Below are 25594 nucleotides of genomic sequence, written 5' to 3'. Positions count from 1 at the left end.
CACAACACAACTCTAAGACGATCACTTCCACAGAAGAACAAAATCATCTGTATCCATGATTGGCATGTTACAGAGAGCTTACTATACGTTAGTCCCAGATGGAAGGCATTCCAACTTCCTATGTACATTGCAAAACAGGCAATTTTTCCTCCTGAACCTATTTTATTTAACTATTATGGTTCTCGAAAAATATGCGGTTTGTTTAACCTGTATTTATTTCTTCTTATCAGCTGGAATCGTAAGGTACATCATTCAGATCATACTTTAAGCAACACGAAAATAGTCTGAGAGATTTTTGAATAAATAAAATAAATGTACTACCCTGATTTACAGAATACAGAAATTTTAAATCAGTTATACTGAAAATGCGTTTAAAGCTGCCAAACAAACGTACTTTAAAATGGAGCATTCTCTTTTACTTCGAAATTTCCGTGTTCCGCCGAAAAGATGAAATTCAGGCCGTGTAACTAGACATGTATTCTAAAGAATGTGGTAGCCTCCAGAGTACGCTGTAGCTTTGCATCAAAAATAACGTGGCAACCCCCGATAAATGCGAATTCCTCGAAATGCAGACACAGTAAAAGCATTGGGAATGAAAAGGAAACTCTTGTTTGTTGAAAAGAACGACACCGAATTTCCATCACTTCCTGAAAGCTTTTCCAACCGAGCTCTTGATTGGGTTCGGAGGCAATCGGAAATTGCTTTTCGGGGTTTCTCGCGCGTCGTCGTGCATCTAAAGTCTTTTTGCTGGTTGCAGCTTGATTGAGCGGAAGAAACCATTTGAAATGCTACCATAGAATCGAGAATGGATTTTCTCCGAGTTATTGCGCCCACAGCGTGGAGTCTGTAAATATAGAAACGGGCTTTGCGACAAGCGAACGATGATTTTGTGGGCATGAAATCAAATCAAGTGGAGTGGATCGCAGTTGCTAGCATATAATTCAAACTAACAAAAGTAAGGGTTAAGAGAATTTAAAAGGTCTGCAAGCAAATTGTAAACTTCCTTTTTTTTTTATTTCATATTTTCGTAAGCTACATTTTTGTAAATGTTTATAGCTTTTAACTAACGCACAAATAAATATCATCTGTTTTCTGATCTCAGTTCTCATTCCCTTCCTTTTAGACAGTAGTCTTCCAGTGCTTTGCCATCCTCATCCAAATCAACTTGGAGAAAATGAATCTTCCTACGGGGTTCACCTCCTTGTGATGGTTCTCTGCGAAAGTGACGACTATTCATTAGAACATAGATAAATATCGATACTAAATATCACTTGTTTCGCCTTAAACATATGGTGATCGATATTGATACTATATTGTTTCCACTGAAAGACATAATCGGCTAAAACTGTTAATTTATAGGAAAATTTTGAAATTTAGGGAAATTTTTTAACATCACTTCTCTAAAACAAACTGTATAAAAGCTCCTATAGAAGGAAAAGGGGGGTTGAAACCATAGATGTTTGTCTTAAAGAGGATGTATTGCATACATTTTCCCGATAACTGTCTTGATATTCTTTCAGGTATATTTCTTATATTTTTTTCCTTTAAGGATATTCTTTCAAGTGTTTCCTTTAAATATATTTTCTTTTAGAGATATTCTCCCAAATATTGATGCGCAGTGTGGCAAACATTGCGTAATGTTATGTCATTAAATTCGAATTCCTTTTATTCACCATACAATCTAACACTGTGTACCCATTCTCTAAATCTAACACTGTGTACCTAATGAATAGTCGTCACTTTCGCAGAGAACCATCACAAGGAGGTGAACCCCGTAGGAAGATTCATTTTCTCCAAGTTGATTTGGATGAGGTGTACTATCATGGACACCCTAATTGTCACCCATCTTTATTACCCTCTATTATTCATTGTTCTCCTATAGGCTCTATTTGACTCCACTGTATCAAAAAATGAGTTCAATTAGTAACATTCTACAGTCTTTATCCTTCTTTTTGTTCACCAGTCAAACTTTTTTAAAAATTTATTTACGTAATATTTTCTAAACCTTTGAGCAACAGAATAATTTTCAGTGACTTCTTCGTTACGATAACACTTCTATTGTATTATACCAGGAATCAGTTTGTGCACTCCCAGATTAATTTTCAACTTCCCTGCAAGTCTTAATACGATTCATTTCCTCTAAAGTCCCGAGTTCCTAAAATTTTTCAGCAAATGCTAGTCTGAGAGCGTTTTAAGTTAAGGATACATGGATAATCCGCTAAAGGATAATTCAGGGCTCTGTATAAATATAATTATTGCATTTAAAAATAACTAAAGGCATAAAATCCTTAACCGTAATATTAAAAACAACACAATTCAATCACTTTTAAAGCAAAACTTTGGTGCGACCGATTGCAGCAAAAAAGGGAGATATAATACTCTATGAAGGAGGATGATTTAAAAAAAAAAATCTATAAATACTATAAAGGGAGATACAAAAAAAGGGAGATATAATAGATTTAAATATAACACAACTACATGTTATAGCAGCTCCAAGTACCAAATTTTAACGTTCTACGGCTACATTTAAAATCCAAACAAATGAAGAGTATGTTAATTAGCTATTAGGGTATTATAAACGACGCTTTAAAATATGATTACTTGTCAAACTGCACGCATAACTGTCACAACTGGGAACACTGAATTATTACAGAAACAAAACCCTGTTTTGCTGCTCCGGACTTAACATTTAAGTCATTTTAAATGGCTTTAAATTCTCATTACTACTTTCATAGTACTTACGAAGTTTGTAGGGCTGCTACTGTAACTGGAAACTTAAGTCCTTCAGACCCTACTAGACAGATAGCGAGTTATCGTTACATATTAAATACTCAAAAAGTACTGAAGAAAGTTTAAAATAACCTTTTTATTTTAGTCTAAACTCAACATAAAGACACAACTTGTGGTACGGATAACACCACCACTTATGGCTATAAATTAAGCAATGACAGGTAATTAAATTCAGACGCTGATAATTTAGTCTAAGATTGCATATTGAATAGAATAAGCTAGCTCAACATATTTTACTGACGCGTAGTTTAACACATAGGCTAGCGAAAATGCTAAAGCCGAAATATTATCTTTCATGACAGCTGGCAAGGAACAGTAACAGCAGACGCTAATGGCAAAAGTTCTCTCCATAAGACTCAAAAACCTTCAGTTTTAACATACTTAAAGTTAATTTTCATTTTGGTGAGGAATACAGAAAGAAAAATTTATAATAAAGAGCAAAATCTTATTAACAAAAGATACTCTAGATGTTTTATGGTAGTTTTATATAAACTATCATGCAATATTTCAGTTTCATTTTCAATAGCATTAGAAAGATAGTTTTCAGTCACTTTTATGTTAAGAATTAAGTTTTTAAACTTGTCCATTTTAGCACTCGGACCCACGAGTGACCGAGCGGTAAAATATGAATAGCTTACTTAATATGAATAGCTTACTTAATATGATAACAATAAAATATTTGCTTCGCAAAAATCGATTTTTTCCAAGCTTTTATTCAGCTTTTAGAAAAAGATAAATTTTCTGAAGCTCAAACTTCTATAATGTATTGAAGAACTCATAAGATTAAATGTTTGCAACAGAGAATAAAAATTCCCGAATTACATGTTAAGCAAATTACACGGAGTTAAAGTCCATCGACAGAGCGATTACAATGAGATATCAATCTTACAAACTGAATTAGTGTGTATGCTCATAATTTTATTATTAAAGGAATGCACATAGAGGCAAAATACTAAGATAAAGATTACTAATAAGTAAAATTTTTCAGAATTTTTAAAGGAAAAATATTTTAAAAAATTATGTATTACCTCATTTAATAAAGCGTTTACAACATATAATAAATACATTAATTTAATATTAAATTTAAATCGTGCTGAGGCAAGGGCTGTCTAAACTAGACTAATGAATAACGGTATATTAGTAGGAAATATAAAAGGGTGTAAATATATAATTATAAGCGTGTATACAACTTATGGTTTATATGTTTAGTGAATTAAATATGGTCCAGTATAACCATATTGTAATTAAATACATTATGGTTATAGTTGGACCTGACCAAAATGTCATTAAAGAGTTTGGCGACTTTTGGAGATTTCTCGCCAAATTTGGCGACAAAAATTAGTTGTCAAAAGCATTGCCAATTTAGCGAAATAGCTATTTACTCAATGTCAAATACACCTTATTCTTAATTTTTCGACAGAGCATCATCTATTAAGATTTTCATGATACATTATACAGAAAAATTACAACAATTTTCCTAAAATTATTTACATATGCTCAAAATTTGTAACAATACAAAGTACTTCATTATAAATCACATATGCAGAGATATTATGAGCATGAATTAGTGGCCATCTCTATTCTCAAAAAATTTCATTGAAACCTCAAACTAGACTGCAAAATTCACACATTTAAGCTGCAAACCAAAAATTATTCTATACCAAGTTACATATATGAAGGTATTAGAAAAATTTCCTGTTAAGTTACGATGGAAATGTTTTTAAATATAAGCCGTATGCATTCAACACAATATACCAAATCTAATACACGCAATGTATGAAGATAAAAGAAAGATAAAACCCTTGAGATTAATATATGGAGTTCGAAGTTTTTATTATTCATTATGAAAATGCTTCAGATGTTCATAACTATCAGGATGTATAATAAATGTATTTCAAATTATATCAATTCAAAAAGAAATTAAAAAAATCATATAAATATATAAACGCTTCTCATATTAAAATACTACACTTTCTGGCTTTTAAATGTACCGGGAAAATGCCTAAAGGAAACAAACAACACCAACCATTAAATTTAAAAACTGCACAAAATTTTACTCTGCAGAACTAAGCTGTTGTAACAAATTCTAAGTTATGACTGACAGACGAAAATAGTGATTTTTAGTCTCAACTAAACGTTCCATTTATAAGGCTAAATGACTTTATATAGCAGCCATGTTTTTAAAAATTCCAGTGGTTAGAAAATTCTAAGCCGAAAGCAAAGTTCGTAGTTTATCAAACGTATAAGTTTTTATTCGTGTATTGGCAGGGGGGAATTTATTTTGTTTTTTAATCTCATGTAGCTGTACATTGTTAATACACCCTTAATTAAAATTCGAGCATATGGGTAGTCATTCTAATGGAATCAAGATTCACTTTAATTGCCTGTAAAGTATTTCCTTGAATTCGAAGTATTTTAGACGTTATATACATACTTGTATGCGAAATCCATTGTAAGAAGAAGGAAATACAGAAATTGAGAAGGGTAGAAACTTAAAGCTTCATTGGGAAAAAAGTTTGCGAAAGCATTAGGAAGCATTGCTGTAAGAGGCACACTATTTATACGTGTTTTTATCATCGGGGTAGGTTAAGCGAAGAAACTGATATGTGAAATTTTTATTTTGGTTCTGGAGAAATAGGAAAGAAACAGGTTAAATTATGTTTGACCCATCTGAAATTTTCCATATAATTTTATTTATCGCAAAAAATATTTTTAAAAATAATCGTTTGAAAACTTTTACTTCTTATTTGAAATTTCAGAAACACGGTAATTATCGTATAGAATTGTAATCATTTAAAATATTTCAACCTAATTTAATTAAAAAAATATTTTTGCATTTTGTTAATAAAACAAGAAAAAGTTATTAAAATTAAAACAGAAAAATCTGTAAGCTTTCAGATTTTATCTTACGCCCAAAGGGGCGTTTTTTTAACATTTTGTGCGTTACCTTTATTTATTAAATCTCATGTTCTTCGCACTTAAACTATAATGTTCAATTCAATAGCAATATCGCAAAATAATTTGAAAATGAGTATGTTTTTAGAATTTCCGATACAGAATCTTTTGCGCTGGAGATAATTTTTTTTTTTTTTTTTTTTTTTTAAATCCGTACAGTGTTACCATTGTTCGCTTTGAAATCGTTGTGTTTTTAATCAAAAATTCGTTAAAGTGTTGCAAAATATAAAATCGATAAAAAAACACATTCCAAATTAGGGCTTCTAGATGCCCATATTCTGTAGAGGATTACGTTATTCAAAATTTGATGGCTCTTGGTACCTTGTTTTATCAGAGTTCGAGAAACATACATATTACATTAACGCAGATTCTTAATTATTTAATTTCTTTAAATATAATATAGGCTCTAATATTTGGTGGCAACAATCTGAGAAGTGAAACAGAGATTTAAAGTTTTCAACGCAAAATGCCAAAACGAAATTAATAGCCCTTCTGGGCTAACGCCCTTTGGCTAGTAAGTATGAAATGAAATTAGTGCTTGAGAGACATTTAGAAATTTAAATAATTTAATTTAAGATTATTTCATTTTAAAAGTATGTAAAAAGATATCCAGTAAAAAGTGTCAAATTTTTAAAAGGTATCTAGTCCAATGTATCCTTTCCACATACAGTTACGTAACATAGAAGCTACAAGGTGCACCCATGCTTCTATGGTATCATTTTCCCGTTGGCTGAAGTCCCCTCCATCATTTTTGCAGCATAAAAAAGAGTGTAAAGAGCGCCAATTAAATTTTACGAGAATTCTCCCCCTTCTCGCCGATTTATTTGCAGCAAATCGTCTCTGCCGGAGGAGGTCGACTTTTGTGGCTCTTTTATGTGCAGTAAAGCTAATTCCAGATCACTAGTTCTGATTGACGGGCCGTCTAAATAAACACTCACACTGTCAGGGCTCACCTACCGTGCAATATGTTAAAAAAAGAAGGGGGGTGAAAGAATGTATAAGGGAAAGCGTTCCTCTCCATCTGATTTCTGCTGTTTCAAATGTTTATGTTAAGGGGCCAACTAAAGGGGAAGCTGGAATATCTCAGTTAACGTTTCTGGGAGGTTCTGCTCATCGTTGTGTTTCTCTGTTTGTAGTATTATGAAACCTCTTAGAAGCGACTTCTACAATTTACGTGCTTGGAAAATTCTTCTGCTGAAGTATTGTTTACCACCATGTTGTGTTTTGTGGTTGGCGAAATGTGTCAAACTTAAGGTTTAGTTCTTAACTGAATTACAGAACTGTTCTTAACTGAAATTTTTTTATGACGGATAAAGTTTTAGGGATTGAGGTTCATTACGCAAAATTTGTTCCCATGTGTTTCCCAATTTAATTTTTACACTTTTACTCCCCATAAACTCTTAAATGTTTCGAAGTACATTCAATCCGGTGGGATGGGGAGATTAATTAGGTTGTGATTAACCGGACCTTGTCTTTAAAAATGTTTATTTATTGTAGAACAATGAAAAATTTATTATCAGAACAAAGAAAATTTTATAGGAAATACGAAAAGGATTAAAAAAAGAAAAATTAGGGTAACAGGAGTGAGAATGCACTGTAATGTTAGCTGACCAGAATATTAGTGGAAAGAAGAATATAAAGGATGAAGTTTATTTAATCTTTCGTGTAAAAACCGTTGAGAAATCTGCTTAGATATAATAAAGAATTATTCTTAAAAACACGCAGTCTTAAATTTTCATAACTAAATGAATAAAATTAATAAATTGAGATTCTGTTTAAAAATCAAGTGTTCTACCATTTTAAAAAATACGCCAGAAATTAATTAAGAAGATATAAAGTTTAATATCTAAATGAGATTCTGTTTAAGAGACAGGTGCTCTACCATCTAAAAAAATTGTGCTAGAAAGTAACTGGATATGAAGTTCAACACATAAATGTAGTGATGCTGTATCGTTAGCCTGAACCACCGCGATAATATTCACTTAAGAAAATCATATTAATATTGTTAGTTAATTAATATTGTTTTTAAATATTGTTATCCCAATAAGACATTAGCTCAAATGCTCTCGAAACATGTATGTATATGTAAATGAAAAAAAACGCCCCTTTGGGAGTAATATAAAATCTGGAGGCTTTTAAATTTTTTTCTATTTTCATTCAGTATTATTATTATTTCATATATATATTTTTTTTTCAATTTTTCTTATTTCCCTCCCGATTTGAAGGGAAATATTAACGTATTTTATAAGTGGGAAATTGAGCTATTGCTCCAGTTAACAATTGTTCTAAACAAAGCTCGTTATTATTAAGTTGATTAAACGAATTATTACCAAACAAGTTTTAAATAAATCAGCAAGTTATTCTAAATAACGAAACCACTTTATTTGAATAAGTAAAGGCGTTGTCAAAAAAGGAACTATAACTCTTATGAATAATGCTATCATGCTCTTAGATGAACTATAGCGTTATCTCGAAGCTTATTATTAAAATGTTTCTATTAGCAATTTATGAAGTAAAGAAACAGTTATTGAATTTTGTTGTAATTTTTACCCATAATACACTCAATTAAGGTGTCAACGTTCATTGAATAATGCAGGATATTTTACGCATAGACATAATAGAACATAAAGCACAAAACTTCACATTGTATTTTTGAACTTACTCAACTGGAGGGAATGAGAAACATTACAAATATATCCATTACAATCTATGGGTAGAGAAGGCTAATGATAGTATTCAAGTCTATAATCTATCATTACACTTTGAAGGGAACCCTCTTTCAAGCTTTGCAGCTTCCAGTGGTAAAGATGTTTTGAAACCTTAACAAGGTAATTTTGTGAAGTACGTATATAATTTAGAACAATGTTCTTCAAACTCTGTCGACACATGAACCCCTTAGAAATATGAAGCTTTTTCGGGAAGCCTCATCCCACACTTTGAGAAATATATCTTAAATTAATACTTAAAAGGTACTTTATGTAAATAGGTATTTTATGTAAAAAACAAATTAAAGAACTTTATGTAAAAAACAATTAAAAAAACTTCATGATGTAAAAACAATTTTATTAAAAAAATTAACATAAAATTAATGTAATTTACTCTTTAATAGCATTAACTCGTGTCCAGGTGTTACATGTACTTGCCTTATATTTAATGACAGGAGTGTGCTTGCATTTTTTTTTTACACGAACCTTTGAAATCTAGCTGCTTTGATGTTATCTACAGCCGCACTGTATATTCTGCACTTAATTTTAATTTGTTTCTATATATTTTTTTATTAATACGTTGAAAGAGATTTTTCACTTAAATACTTTGTTCCGAATAACATTGAAATGTTTATAGCCACGTAAGAAACTTCTAGGTATTCTGCATGAATCTACAACCAAAAATTTAGGAGAAATATTAATATTCTTTTATTTTTATATTTTAAAATCTAAATTTAATTTTAAAATAAAAAATAGGAGAATTTTTAGAATCGGAGAAAACAATTCTCCTATTTTTATATTTTTAAATCTAAATTTAATTTTAAAAAAAGGAGAATATTAATATTTCTCCTAAATTTTTGCTCGAATCTATTGATATGTTGCTCTCTTTCCTTCATTTCTTCTGATTTATAGTAGCACTTGAAAGGAATTATTATCCAGTCATACTTAGTATTTTTCTGCTGGGAAATACTCTTTTACAGTTTTCTTCAATAGAAAAAGATGCACTTGTATAATTTTTAACATTATCATTTAATTCAATTCATTTTCCAAAAAAGCTGTGTAGCTTTACGAAGCATTGCACGTTATTCCCTTTGATATGTGATGACCACATGTTAAACTGATCTTATTAAACTAATCAACCGACTTAATGATATAATTTTTCGTTTTATATATATATAGAATATATATAGCCATTTCCAAGCCGTTTTTGGGTCTTATTTTTTTTCAGTACTGAATTATATTTATTTATTTATTGCATTATTTCACATGACTGTAGCTGAAAATGCAGTTTTATAAGTAATTTAACGGGAAATAGAGTTTAGGTCCTTTTCCAGTTATTCTTAAGGCATTTAAATTAAAAAAAGGCTTATTAATACGAATCACTGAACTAAGGTGTCCGGTTGAGGACAGATTAATTAGCTAATAAATTTTAGTTTTCATTGAGTAAAAATGGATTCATCTGCATTCATTCTATAAGAAAACCATTTTCTGTTTTCGACTTATAATTTTATTCGTAAATATTCAAATAGTTTATATTCAGATATTCCAGTCTATTACAGTTAGTAATAATTAGCTAAAAATTCAATTTTAATTGTCCTTTTCTTTCTGATACATCCTCTTTAGAGTTTAGTTGAAGTCAATTAGCATTTTTGGAGGTTCGATTTCTTTTACAGTACGTTTACGTTGCACATATACATTACTCGTATTCATGACTTGCAGTTTTTAACATCTCAGGGAAAACATCAATATGGGAATCCGGAAAATTATTCTCAGCGATGGTAAGATTATTAAGCATTGTTGTGTCAGAGTGCTTTAAATGAATTCTGTTGTTTTAGGTACATTAACATTATGCTCATATCATGGCCAAAAATAAAGGCTGCGACTCAAAATTAAGAGGCTGTTGATAAGAAGCCTCAATTAAAATCTAATTGTAGCAAATGTTAATCAATATTACCATCTGGATGAAACACTTATTCAGTATTTCATCAAATGTATGGCAGACAGACATTCAGCACTTACAAAGGAAAGAAAGGTTAATCAAAATACTGTGAATTATACTTTCGTTTTTCCGACTGGAAAACCATCTTGAAAGATTATGGATTTAATCTTCAAATTATTCAGAACATCCAATATTATATTATTAAATATCCAATATTATTCAGAACAATGCGGCCATTATTAACTACAACTCACCAATGCGAAACATAATTTGTTTTCAAATGGTTTGGTTCACATTTACTGTGTAAATGTTTGTAGAAACTACTGGTAAAAATAGTTGTTAAATGTTTTGTTACAGATATTTATGTACTATATTATTAAAAAGATTATTTTTTAATTAGCTCAGCTTTTGTATTGCTTAGCAGTAAACTGTTTTGATATGAAAGAATAAAAGAAGTAAAATTAATTGTTCGCTGATATTTGGGAAAATTTCGTCAGATAATTCATATGAAGATCTCTGTGGCTGTATTCTAGTTTTTATTCCTGAATATTCTCTTCTAGTTTTTCTTTTAAAATATCTCCTTTTATGACCTCTAGCACACCTCCTTTACTCTCCCTTCTTAATTAACGTCATTCTCCCGTTCTTGGCCGCACCTAAGACGACACCTTTTCAACATTATCTGTCCTAGTGTATGTTCACAGTGGATGCTTATTTACGTTTTAAGAAATGTTGGTTCTTTCAGAGGTTGCCGTGAGGCGTTCCAGTGTATATTGCTTAAAATTTTGAGATACTTACGAAAAGAAATGAAGTATTGATAGCATATTTTTCAGCAATATCTAGCCTTTATATATCAAGATATTTCATCCGTAGATCCTTTTAAAAAAACAGTGAACCTTTTGTGCCTCTTCAGTTAATACATTTTTGGACTGAGAAACATGCGTCCGTTTCTAAATTAATGAAATAACGGCTGAAACTGTTTTAGAATAAGAAAAATAGAAGGGCCTGTGGATACATTTTTATCCACTTTTTACACTATAAATACTGTGATCCCCTCCCAAAGTGGGTTCGTACATTTAAATTTTAAATAGAATGAAGCAATAACTTATTTTTATTTTAAGCAATTTAAAAGCCATCCATTTGCTCCAAATGTTAAATAGATTCTTGGTAAAAAGCTTCTGTTTTCCCCTTCTTTTTTCTTTAATCAATTACCTAAGGAAAGCTGGATCATCCTGCGTTGCATTTAACATTTGAGAAAAGGTATTTTGAAAGCTTTGAAATATTTTTGATGGTCGTAACATGTTTTACAGAGTGTGAATTAAGAGTGGTAGGTAATCCTGCAAAGATTTAATGTGGGTTAGAATGGTGCAAGAATTATTGCACGCTCCTTTATGCATTTTTTGGCCAAGCGCCAATTTGATAATGCGTCGTTGACAAATAGGAGGTATAACTCTTACGTTATGTTATTTTAAAGGGGAAAAAATCCATTAAAAAGCGTGACAGAGAACTCCTGGGATTTTTAGAAAAATATTTTCAAATTTAAACACAAAACATTAAATGTTCTGAGTAATTTTAAAGTAGCACTTTTCAAATCTTGATAATGCTCGAAGCAAATGACAGATAAAGCTTAAACAGGGCAAGTATTTCGCAAATTCTTCAGAAAATGTGTTCAGAACGAAGAAAAGCCTACAAAGTCCTTTAGTTTTATTTTCTATTTCTGTGCAATAAATAATGAATAGAAAAGGAACATTCAGAAAATTTGACAGACATTTTTCTTCCGTACTTACGAAAATTCTATCCTGACCAGTTTTAATGATATAACTTAATTTCTAACGCTAAAAATGTTTTATTGGCTAAAGTATATTTTGCACAATATTTTATATTGAATAATGAAGCTTTAGTGTGATTAGCGTGGTATTAATTATTTTTTAACTTCACATCTGTATAGTCTGTCTGCCAAATTGAAGCATGGTATTTGTTTCAAATAATGAGTTAGATTGAAGTATTAACTTTCTCTAGTTTGTATGACATATCGTGATGAAGAGAGTGCCAGAAGCTTTTCCTGACTAAATTTATTGATAATCATGTTACGACTATGAAAAGAGGATGTGAAGCACTTGAAACAAAATTCAAACAATTACAGACCAAGAAATTATCTGCTATTTACCAGAGAATTTATACTATTACTTTTAAGTGAATTTTGATGAAGAAATTTTAAACACTGGAGCTTCCATTTCTTAGCATTTACTTAAGGTTATAATTGAATTTCAAAATTTACAGTTCATGTTTTTATATTTTGCTTCTGAATTTATTTTTGAAAATGTAGGAGAAAATTTTAATTAAAAAAATATGCTGTATAATGTAAACATCGATACAATATTTACAGAATTAATAAAATAAATAGCAAGAATAAAATTATAATATACAAAATGATTGATTGATTATCATCTTCAACCTCATCCTTATCACTTTAGGGATAAAATTTTAATTTGGTATTAATCTAAATTCTCAGATAATCAAATATTTTAATGCAAAATCAAAGGATGTGCAGTTTTAGATTTAAAATAGTATACTATTTTTCCTGTATGGGACGTGTTATAACACACAAACCAGTAGTGAAATTTTTTCATGATGTTTATTTACAACATATGAATTTTCAGATGCAGATTTTGAATGGAGGTAAATTAATGCATTTATTCTTCATCTACTTAGAATTTTATGTCAGTTTATGAAATACGAGTTGTCAAATGCTAAATACGTTAACGATTTTGCTGTGCACATAATTACTGTGGACTGTTAAACTATAGCTATTTAGATGGAATTAGCATAGGAGATTAAATAAGTTTTTCGATTTTATACGAGAGCTATCGGAAAATTTACCAGAAACTATATAATCATTATCTATAACACAGTTTCGTGTTTAGAATCTGTAGAATTGTCGTTAAATACTTGATTAGAACATTCCATCTAGCCTATCTCCTGGAAATTTAAAACAAATTTAGTTAAAAAAATTATCAAAAAATCTAGTTTTATTTGTTTTATAATCTTTAATGCTTTGTGAAAAATATGAAGATTTACCTCAAAGAAAATGAATTAACCTTTTTTATGCCTTCTTCTCCTGTTTGGAAAAGAATTATAGAATAATTTTAGAATATATATATATATATATATATATATATATATATATGATAAATGAAAACAAATTTATCGTATGAATTCAATAATTTTTTTCTCTTTTCTTAATTTTAGAATTATAGAATGTATTTTAATTAAAAGGGCGGATTTCAAAGCAGCAATGCATATAATATAATATAATATGTTTTCACTTTCTTCAAATATTGTGTAACTTCAGCTACAGAAATAAACTAAGAAGCAGTTCACATCTGAATTTTCCCCTTTCTTTAAATGCAAACCCGTTAGATGGAACCAGAAAGCAATTCATGTTTGTTTGTTTTTTTAAGAATAGTCAGAGAAGATTCACTGAGGTTTTAAAGATAGAACTGTTGAAACATTACTTAACACACGCATAAATTGCAATTACAAGTAAAATCTGACGTTTACTGCTCCGAAATCTTCAATGTAGTTGATAGTCAATATATGGCGAAGCGAAGGATCTTCGAGCAAAGTTTCCACGAATCTTCTAAGACTTTCTGAAGACGTAGATTCATTCATGCAGAAGCAAAATACGTGGTGGTCGAGTTTTATGGAAGCGGAGTGTCTTGAAGCTGTTCCTCGCGATGGTAATCTACAAGCGTCTAAACTCGAGCCACACGCGATGTTAGGTTCAAGGTAAAGAAGAGGAATAAAAATGGCGATGAAAGAATGCAAGATACTTGTCAAGAAGTCAACCATGCTCGTTAGTCGGTGTCGCTTATTCAGTGCACGTGATCTTTATCCATTCTGTCAGACGTCACCGGGATTAATAAGTGTACCTGACCGCTGGCAGGGCACTTTGAAAATTTATCACTGCCCGTTCTCAAACACTATCACGAAATCTCTCTCTCTGTCTTTTTTTTAACTGCCCACAATTTTTAATTTTTTTCTTTCATCTCATCGAAGCAAACGCACACCCGTGCTAGTTAAACGGTAGAAGTTGTTATGAAGACCTCGAGCTCGGTGGATTTACCTTCAAAAACCATTGTTCAAACATGACATGAGTGTGTGTGCGATACCTTTGCGGATTCGATAAATATGTTATTCGGACAGACCAGGAAAAATGCATGGATTTGCTATTAGTAGCAAGAATATGGGGTATGTTATTAAGTAATCTGTGTTAGGAAAATTTACTTTATGAAATCTATATTTATATAAGATAATAAAATATTCAATTGCGTATGTATAACAATAAATAATGATAAATTCCATTACTGATAGTTGCAATTTCATTCACTTTACAACAAAATATGTTTGAAGCATTTTATGCGATATATGTGGTTTTTCTCGGTGTTTTAAATTTACATCACTATTAAAGATAAGTTAAATATTTGTTGTATTATTTAGTAACATTAAAAAAATGAGAATCTTAAATGTAAAATTTGCATTTAATAATTAATTTATGTTTTTTTTAAAGAAATTGTTACATATTTTAATGTTTCTATGTCAGTAATGTTATAAGCAGAGTTGCTACAGATAGAAACGTATTTTATTTTGTGATTTTCCAAGCGAAACTTCATCTTTTCCGTTAATATAACTAGTTAATTCCTTGGAAAAGTATTAGTACTAAATATAAATATAGAATCAGATATAAAATAAAAATATGGGAACCAACGCTGTCGATTCAGCAAAAGATTAAATGATGCTGTAAATTATATATTTTCAGTAAGGTACACCAAAAAAAAAGCGATTAGTATAGTGTTCAGTTGGAAGAATTTTAGTACATTTACTTCAAAACAAGTGGTTGGCCAGATATAGGAAAAATTAATGCACATGAATTCTGAAATTCAAAGATCAGAAAGTTCAAGACCACTTTGAATACGTATAGAGAGATGTTGATCAGCTATGGTTGTGAATTCATTTTGAATTGTCTTCAAATATTACTCGATAATATGTTGCTGTTTTTAAATAATAAAATTTATATGCATGTGCTTGCATAATTTAATCAGAACCTCATAAAGAGCTTTCAGTCTTTGAAATGCCAGTGTTGACAGCAGAGATTTTCAAAATGATATCACAGTTATATGTTATTTAGTCGCACAAATCAGATTCCATGAATCATATAACTTCTTATCTGTCTGTGGAAGAGTACTTAAATTTAAGTCAAAAATAATTAGCTAGGATGCCGTTATTTAGTTAACAGTGAAACTATTTTTAATATATCTGCATGTTTTCATCAATTTAATCAAAATGTCTTAAATGGCTTGGATAATCTGATAAGAATTTTCGTAATTTTTAAACCATCAAATTGAATAACTGAGATTTTTAAGTGTGAATGGGGCTAAAATCAACAATTCTATGATGTTTGTCCATATAAACCTGTTATTAGGTCACTAATTCGTATAAACAAGCTACAAGTATAACCAGTTTATCTATTTAAATCAGCCACTAAAATAATTCACTATCTTCTGCATGTAAAATGGAACTTATATTTAAGTTTAATAAGTTTAATTAAGCATTTTGTACTGCATGACACGTTATTCTTAATACAAATATAAATCTTTTCAACTGTACTATACTGCATGAGAATATAAAATTTTAATACATTTTCTCTACTGGATGTTAAACTGTGCAGGAAAGTAATGGTATAAAACTTCCTTATCGTGGCTTAAGTGCTAAAGTTAACACTGATGGTATTTTAATTTTCCAGTTTTGCATCCTTTTATATTTTAACTATAGGATCATAATTTAATATTTATTCCGCTTTTAACCAAAATTTCTTAATAATTTTCCGTGCTATAGCAGAACACTCATACTGTATTCAAACAATGAAATAAAATTTTTGATATCATGTGATATCAGTTTATTAGTGTTAGAAACGTAAAGCGCTGAGCGAGCTTGACATGTGCCTCTTGAATAATCAACAGTGAAATATCTCTATCGCTGCTGATAAACGTTTCATAGCGAGAATAAAATCGTTTCAAATTGAACATTTTCCATTCGAAACCGCCTAACAAATTTAAGCGTTCTCACTTCGACTCGCGAATATTCCATTTCTCTAGAATAAACTGATTTCACCGTGGAATAATTTCCTATCCATATTGTACTCTTTTCCTTCTATGAGTGCAATTACTATAAAAGAAGACATTTTCTTTCTGGAGAAGAGAACAGTTGGCAATGCGCGGGCGCCGTCCCATTAAGCGCTTTTTTTTTTTATTTTCTTCTCGCTCTTCCTCTCTACCCTTCTTTCGATTTTGATAAAGTTAGGGTGGGAGGCGCCCCAAAGTATTCCTTTTTTTTATTTCTTGTATGTGCGAGATCACCTACGTGTGCGCACACCCATTATGATTCCTCAGAGTTGCGATGCCTTCTGCACTTGGCCATCATTCTATCGCCGTTGCAGCAGACACCATTTCTCTGTTAGTAGTTAGCGACCGCGGTTACAGACCATGCGATCATTTCAGCGATCTCACAACGATGCCAGAGTTAATCGCGAAAACCCCTTTCGCTAATCAAAAAGATTTTCAAAGCTACAAATTAGGCAAGTTTATCGACAAATTGCTTTGGTAGGCAGTATCACAAATTATGCGGTTATGTCACTGGAAACAACCGAAGTTCATTGTCAGCAGGTTGAAATTACAAGGTAAGATACTGCTGAAACATTTCTTTGCTTCCTTTTCTTTTTGGCTATTTTCTAGGATTGTTTCACGTTTTACTCTGTCACCCACTTCTATTAGGTGTATGAAAAAGTAATACCAAAGTTTCTTACATTTAATGTAAAATTTCAGTACCGCTTCATCTACATAACTTGAGACGTTGAGATCATTTTTAGCAATCTTCTATGGAATTTTATGAACATTTTAAAGAGTAAAACAAATAACAAATATTATACACAATTCCTAAATCCTCGTTGCAGATTTTAATTCTTTTTTGTTCTAACTTTTAAGAAAGCCATAAAAGAATATAGGAGGAAAATATTTTAGAGAAAAATCTTAAAACGTTTACCTTCATGTTTATCTGTTATGAAATCTAACAGGGAGAAGACGACAGATAACATTCGAAAGATCTGGTGGTGAAATAAATTTTAGAGTTATATGAAAAGAGCAATGTTACATACATTACATGAATACCTTTACACAAGGTTAAATCATGTTACATACATACTTACATTTTATTTAAAGGTGAAAGATGAACCGGAGAAAAAACTGCAGTCAATAATTTAATAAAAATAAAGTTAATATTGTTTGAGTGATAAATTACTTTGGGTAATTGAAAGCGAACCCAAACTTTAAAAATATTATCGTTTAACTTATCCACGAAAGTAAATCACAAAAAAGTAGCCGCTTTAATAGTTATCTCTTTATAAATCAAAATATAAGAAATGCAGACAAAATAAAAAGGGCAAACAATTCACAAACTTCCTTAGCTTTCATTAAAAAAAAAAAAAAAAAAAAAAATGTTGGGGGGCTAGATGTTATTTATTAGTTCAAAAGTGTCTGTTCAACACAGTTGCATGCAGCTACCTTCATTGTTGTTTTCGTATTGTGGGTAACATGGTCCTATTGTGTCCATTTTTGTATTTCATTTTCATTTTTAATACTTAAAGAAATACTAAAAATTCTGCTGTAGTTTCCTATAGTATATTATGAAGTCAAACATTCACAGAAACTGTTTCCAACTTCATTTACCATCATTGTTTTTAACAACACTACTTCAATGATCCAATTTCTTTCTTATGTTAATCCCTCGTGATAATACAGTGTAACTGATGTATAGACGTAGTAAGTTATAGATATTTTGTATAATGGTATTTAAAAAATCCTGTAACTTAATTATTTAGCTCATATCTTTTTTATCGAAATTGTAGTTACCGGAATAAATAAAATTTGAGGAATAAGGTTCGTATCACATTTCTACAACAGAAAACTTTTTATTCAGAAATACGAAATTTACTTATGATTAATTTTTATATTTTTCGCAGCGTTAAAAAAGGAGCTTCATAACTATTTTTTCATGAGCTAGCTAATAAAATTTAAAAACCAATTTCATTTAAAATATGAGTTGTAAGCATTTTATGTAGCAGGAGTATCTTCCCTTTAACTTCTTTTAAAAGCTACTTAAATTAGAACTAATGAAACAGTAAAGCATGTTAAAATAAAGGATCATGCCAAAAATTATTTCTTAATCAAAGGTAAGCCTGCGAACTAACCATGGGTATTAGATATCAAAGCTTAGTAGTTTGTTTTAAATCGCAGTTTCAGATCGATTCAAATTTCGTCTACTGTTTGTTTCGAAATTTAACAGCACCAAGTAGTGTGCGTTATTATATTTGTGCTAGCTTTAAGAGTAGTTAGTATAAAGAAGAGCTGGAGAAAAGAAAATAACGCGTAGGATGTTTTTACGGCATTTTTTTTCCACTTGTTTTTGCTGTGTTTGAAAATTATGCGAAGCCCTTAAGTTCATTCCTAAACTCTGTTTGATTAACTGCACTAAATTCCTTTTCATATATTTATTTTTGAAAGAAATACTGCATGGATTCGGAAATAAAAAGTATATTTGAATTTTCTTAATGTAATAAATAAGGTTCTCGCGACTTGCTAGTAATTTTATCAGAGTATTTAGCATGATTAATTATATGTCTATCGCATTATACTAGTTTTTCTCATTTACATCGAACTTAATCATACTTAATTAAATTTACTCACGAAAAGTTGAAAGCAGATTTAAGCAGACACTTTTTGTGAAGAAATATTTAAAAAAAAAACATAATAAAATACAATCACAGTTTATCAAAAAATATAACATTCATGGGTACAAAATCGTTGAAATTTTTCATCTCTGTTTTCATGCTTTTATTTATAAACTTTATCTAGAACCTAAGGCCAAAATTTCTAAAAACGGAGCCAAATACAGCACATGTTAATGTGTTAAATTATGTGATTATGTGACTAATATCAAACGTGCAGAGTCTATCAGACGAGTTTTATATAGCTATATATGTGTGATTTAAAGTATTTGTTTTTAAATTCAAATGGGCCAAAAAAAAAGTGAATGTTGAGTTTTCTATGTTGCACGTTATATTACTATTATTACTATTTATTTTGAGAAATCCTTATTTCGTAGACATTCTTTGGTTTGTTCCGAATTGAGAATATCTAACTAATATAAGTTCCAGATTCTAAAATTTATATATAGTAACGGTTTTTCGGTAGATTCCATTTTAGAAGTAAAATAACTGTTTATTTTCTTTTTTGTATCATAGTTACCAACTATAATAGTATAAAAGACTTGATTAAAATGTGTAATACTGAACTAGCAAGAGGACTTAAGTTTGAAATTTCAGTATAACTTCTTATTTACAGTAAACATTCTGAAAGATTTTCAAGAGATTAAAATGAAAGCACTTCTTATGACAGACATAATTAAATTTTTTTGCTTATGAAATGCAAGTGAATGGTGAAGTATATCAAACACTGTAGCTTTAAAGCAGCATATTTATCTAAATACAAGACCCCCCCTTTTTTTTTGGCTATATTTTTGTTATAAAATTTGGTAGAAGTCTTGTAATCAGGCATTTTGATAAATAAAATTGCAGAATGAGAAGGAGTTTCATTCTAGTAGTATATCGAATAATTAGACTCTTTAATTATTAAATACACCATACCAAAGAAGTAATTAGGCATTTAAATTGCATAACTACCGCGTTTTATAATAACCGCATCTCACTGGGTAGTATTAATTTAGGCTTGCATCCACTTGCATTGGATCATGGCATACCTAGAAAAAAATATATTGCCAACTTTTCCTAATTTGTTTTTCTACCGTAGAACCTATTGCATCTAGTTAGGTAATTTGCCTTGCATTCTAATCAGAATCATATGAATTTTAATCAGAAACTATGTTTTCATTGCATATATCTCTTACATGAAAGATATTTATCTCTCTCTCTATATATGCTTTTTAAATTTATATTAAAAAACTGACTATATATATATATATATATACTGATTATATACATCAGTAATACTGAATGCAAGCTCTTTAAAGTCTTTTTCTTTTAACTGTACACGCTTTTTTAAAATAATGAAGATTTTTATATTCACCTGTGATTAATATTAAGACTTTTGTTTATATTTGTCATGTTTTTCCAAAAGGTTCAAAATTTTGCAAATAGTTCTTTATTAAAATTTTTAGCATGTAAAAAACTCTTAATATAAATATATTCGGCGTAGTATTTGATCGCGTATTTTTTATAAATTTACTACGCATTTACATCTCAGTAAAAGTAAAAAATTGAGAGCTTAGAAGTGTAAATGCTCTGTTCTGTATCTATTCCTCTGTTTGTAGTGTTTTGGATTCGACATCATAATCTCTAAATCTGATAAAACTTGCACTTAAATCAAAAGAACTTCTTTTTTAAAATTTTTAATTAAAATTTTAATTTGTATCATCTGTCAAAAATCCACATAGTTTGTGTTGCTATTCTTGTATTATCAGCTGATAATTTTTTATCCAATAAATAGATTAATATTGCTTGCTGAAATATTTAGGTGAACTGTCAGTACCCTTTGTGTAAATAGTACATGGAATAGAAAATACTAAATGGGTCAAAATTTTCAAAAATCGGCACGTTCCACAACTGCTCGGCATTAGACCGCGCATCAAAGAGGAGCGGGAGTCGGAGTTTTATACGACGCGAGCGATGACACCCAACAGGCCGTTTCAGGGCCATAGATGTCGGTTTTATGGCGACCGTTATGGCCTCAGCCGATGAACGGTCGCTACCGGCCCCACTCTCGTGCGATAAAACTTAACCGCGGCTCGGTATATTATTTGCTCGTTTTGGGGCGCTCGTTTCTATTTTCTCCTTCAATTTCGATGATTTTTTATTATTATTTTATATATATATGTCGGACCGGAATTTATTGAAGAGCCGCAGGGGGAAAATGTATAGGAAATGCGAGATTAAATAGTTTTTCCTCTTACACGTATTGGTGACTGCTGCTTTGTTTATGATTTTTCGTCAAAGTTTAGTATGATGTATCGTATTTTCGGTAACTATAAACAAATGATTTGCTTTCAACATTCATACAGTTACCAAAATTAAATTTAAATGTTACGTTTACTAGTTATAAATTTAAAAGCTGAACTTCTTCCTCCCCCTGAAGTAAGTTAATTTGTTATTATTATTATCATGTAATTTTTTTATCTCTCTTCATTCATATTTGTTCTATTCATTCTCTAAAATGAATGTTATATATAAAATTATTTTATAAACTTATTTTATTAATCACATAAAATAATAGTATTTTATTCTTATGATTTTGTTTTTCACTCATCACTAATTATAAAATGGTACTTGAATTTTTCGCTTCTTGGCATAGTTAGGTACATCGGAAAATGAGAAATTACGTAATCTGCATCAAAACAATTTGCTGTAAAATATAGCGTTTAAACGTAAGTTATCACCTACATAATGCATTAAAATTACATTTGTATACTGCGGTTGCATACACAACTAGGATAGATATCTGTTATAGATACCAAATCGTGTTTTATTAAGAGCGGCAAAACTGCATCATGCAGATGATTAATGACATCTGAACGAAGGATTATTGTTCATTTATACGTAACTTAAATATTCTTACATAGAATATTTATATATTGTTCAAAATTTTAAACTAAACATTGATAGTTATCAGATAATACTATTTTACGCATGTTTTTAATATGTTAAATATTTCATGAAGGAGCCAAAACAAAAACTTAAATAACTAGTTTACATATTTGGTGAATGAATTTTAAAATCGTAAACAAATGTATATTTTTGCCCTATTTCGTAGTGTTTTTAGAGATAAAACAGTCATAAAAAAAAAGAACATTAGGCTTAAGAGTGAATGCAACATTATAGTAAGTTTATTTTAATAACAGAATTTTTCTAGATATTAAGAATGTTGATAACCAGTGTGTGTATTCTACACACTTTAGTAAAAGCCAACTCGAAAGATTCCAAACTAAAATGAGGGGGTGTAAGAATAAAAAAACTTATATTTTACCTAGGTAAGAGGGATTGGAATTTTGTTGTTAATAAAGTAGCTTTCATATTTATGAAGAAATGTTTCGCTAAGCATTTTATGATTTGCTACAGATATTTGTAGCATTAGTTTGTGGATGTTGTTTTTATGAATTATTAGTATTATTATTGTTATCAACGTTTAGTAATTTGAAGACAGTATTTATAAGATTTCCTCCATATTCATCTAATGTTTAAAGCACAGTACCGAAGGGCTTTTGTTCGAAAACATAAGAAATAGCTTATGCTTACTTTTTTGAAGAATTTCTTGCATATTTTTTACGAATATGATTTGTCGGGTTGTTTATTTTTAAATATAAATTCGATGTTTTAAAAGCCTTTCAGTAACTTTCGCATCATTTAACAGTAATTTAAAATAATAATCCACTTTAAAGAGAGTCTCAAATATCTGATAGAATAGCTATCTTTACCTTCAGTTATTTCATTAAATTAAAATAAAAATAATAAAATATACACAGTTATTGGTGTAAAAGTGTAATAATAAGTTTAATGAATTGACAGATGTACAAATAATTATAATGAATAATATGTAACATAATGTATGTAAACATAATGTGTGCATAAAAATTCTTACATCTTGCCCCTATGAAAATACTAACTTAATATTAGAAAACTAGTGAATGCAATTCAGATTTATTTAATAATTCATTGAATATGTCATAGCTGCATTATCAGTTCTGAATACCCTTATATTTTAAAATCTGAGGCTGTACAGAATGCAACTCAAATTTATTTAATAAGACTTTTAGACATGTCATAGCTGCATTATAGTTAGTCACCTTTACATTTTAGAATCCGAGATTGTACAGAATGCAATTTAAATTTATTTAGTAAGTCTTTAGACATGTCATAGCTGCAATATCTGTTCTGGACACGCTAATAATTTAGAATCCGAGGCTGTACATAATGCATTTTAAATTTATTTAATAAGTCTTTAGACATGTCATAGCTGCATTATCAGTTCTGGACATCTTTATATTTTAGAATCCGAGGCTGTACAGAATGTAATTTAAATTTATTTAATAAGCCATAGCTGCATTTCTGGACATGTCATAGTTGCATTATCAATTTTGGACACCTTTATATTTTATAATCTGAGGCTGTAGAGAATACAATTTAAATTTATTTAACAAAATGAGTCTTTAGACATGTCATAGCTGCATTGTCAGTTCTGGACACTCTTATATTTCAGAATCTGACACTGTACAGAATGCAAGTAAAATTTAATATGTATGTCTTTAGACATCTCGACATTCTTATATTTTAGAATCTGAGGCTGTAGAGAATATAATTTAAATTTATTTAATACAGCTTTAGACACGTCATAGCTGCATTTCTGGACACCCTTTTATTTGACAATCTCTGGCTGTACAGAATGCAATTTAAATTTTTAGACATATCATATCATAGTTGCATTATCAATTCTGGACACCTTTATATTTTAGAATCCGAGGCTAGGCTCTTGTAGTTAGTTCTTATATTTCAAATATTTTACTAATAATGGTGAAATATAAGCTATTTCCTTAATTTACGCATTTTATTTTAAATTTAAAATAGGTTTCTGTTTTTAATCAAGCGTTATCTCGTAAAGAATAGTTTGTTTAGCTTGTTTTATTTCTGCAATTCAGTTTTATAAGAAATAGCATTATGAATGTTTTTATATAAAATTTTATGGTCCTCCAGGCATTGGGCACGTTTAAGTATATGTTGCAGACTACTTTACTTAGCACCGCATAATGCTGTAATTTGTGATCAAAATGGAATTGATGCTACTAAACATTTTTTGGTACTTCAGATTAAATTTTCGTTATCTACCAGTTTGGTTTTATTACACTGTGTCGAAAATTACAGTTATTTTCAGATATTTTTGTTTTAATTATCATTATATACTTATTTGTAAAACTGAATTGTATAATTATCATTTTCATTTGTTATAATCAAATTTACTAGACGGAATAAACTTGCTTATTGTACATTAGTAATTTCAAAATAACAGGGAGATCTCTTTATATAAATTTCTTCTAAAAATGGGAAAAAAAAAAAAAAAAAAAGAGTACAGAGGCAGCACGTACAAATGCTTCATCATAGCATTTATCAATTATCTCCGCTTCGCGTCACCTGCGATAAGTAGTAATTCATGTATTTTATAATCAACCGTTACGAAACTTTCCGCGGAAGCCTTGAGGTATGACGTCCAGTCGTTCTTTGATAATTAAAGACTGATAACATTAATTTGTGACGATGCGCCCTCAGTCATCGAGTTTTAATTTATAGCACTCTGTCAGTGTAGTTCTGGCTACGTGACGATTATTCATAAATCTGTCTCCTTCTTTTTTTAAATCTTCTTCAGTACCGCGTTTGATTCGTACTTTTCTCTATGCCAGTATTAAGCCTAAAGATGTCAAATATATTTATTCTCTTTTTCTTTGACTCCAATTTGTATCATGAATTCTGGAAGTTTTAAATATAGAAATAGATATTAAAAAATATAAAAGGAAATCTGAAAGATTTCATATTTTAAATTACGTCCAAAGGAGTGTTTTTTTTAATATTTTGTGTGCTATCTTTATTTATTAAATATCTTGTTCTTCGCACTTGAACCATAAAATTCAGTTCAAGAGCAATGTCGCAAAATAATTTTAAATTAAGCATATCTTTAGAATTTCGGATACACACTGTCACGCGCTGGAGATAAAAACGTTTTTTATGTAGAACGTTGCCATTGCTCGCTTTGAAATCCTTGAGTTTGTTTATCAAAAATTCGTTAAAGTTTTACAAAATATGACATCGATAATAAAACAAATTCCAAATTTCAAAAATTTAGGCTTTCAGATGCCCACATTCGCAGTAGAATTACGTCATTCAAAATTGGATGGCTCTAGGTACCGTTGTTTTATCCCAATGCGAGAAGCACAGACACGTTTATGCAGATTCTTCATTATTTAATTTTTTCAAATATAATACAGGGCGATAATGTTTGGTGGCAACAATTTGAAAAGTGAATCAGGCATTTATAGTGAA

General features: G+C 29.9%; 1 protein-coding gene across 3 annotated transcripts in view; it reads left to right on the top strand.

The window, feature by feature from the left end:
• The window catches only part of LOC118199410 (uncharacterized), a 216231-nt gene that overhangs the window by 14005 nt on the left and 176632 nt on the right, over window positions 1–25594 (top strand). Inside the window, exon 1 of one of the 3 annotated variants that reach the window (XM_085827725.1) lies at window positions 14031–14637. The exons of 1 other annotated variant lie outside the window; for it this stretch is intronic. The gene's annotated coding sequence lies outside the window, so the exon portion shown is untranslated. Of the gene's footprint in view, window positions 1–14030; window positions 14638–16783; window positions 17123–25594 lie in introns of those variants that run through there. One more of the 3 variants, XM_085827723.1, reaches the window with a different exon arrangement.

Source organism: Stegodyphus dumicola, chromosome 12, assembly GCF_044657685.1.
Source record: "Stegodyphus dumicola isolate Sdum_Otavi_A_Nest chromosome 12, ASM4465768v1".
NCBI classification, from domain to species: domain Eukaryota; kingdom Metazoa; phylum Arthropoda; class Arachnida; order Araneae; family Eresidae; genus Stegodyphus; species Stegodyphus dumicola.
The sequence above is the reverse complement of the archived record's forward strand: the minus strand, read 5'-3'. Positions and strand labels throughout refer to the sequence as shown.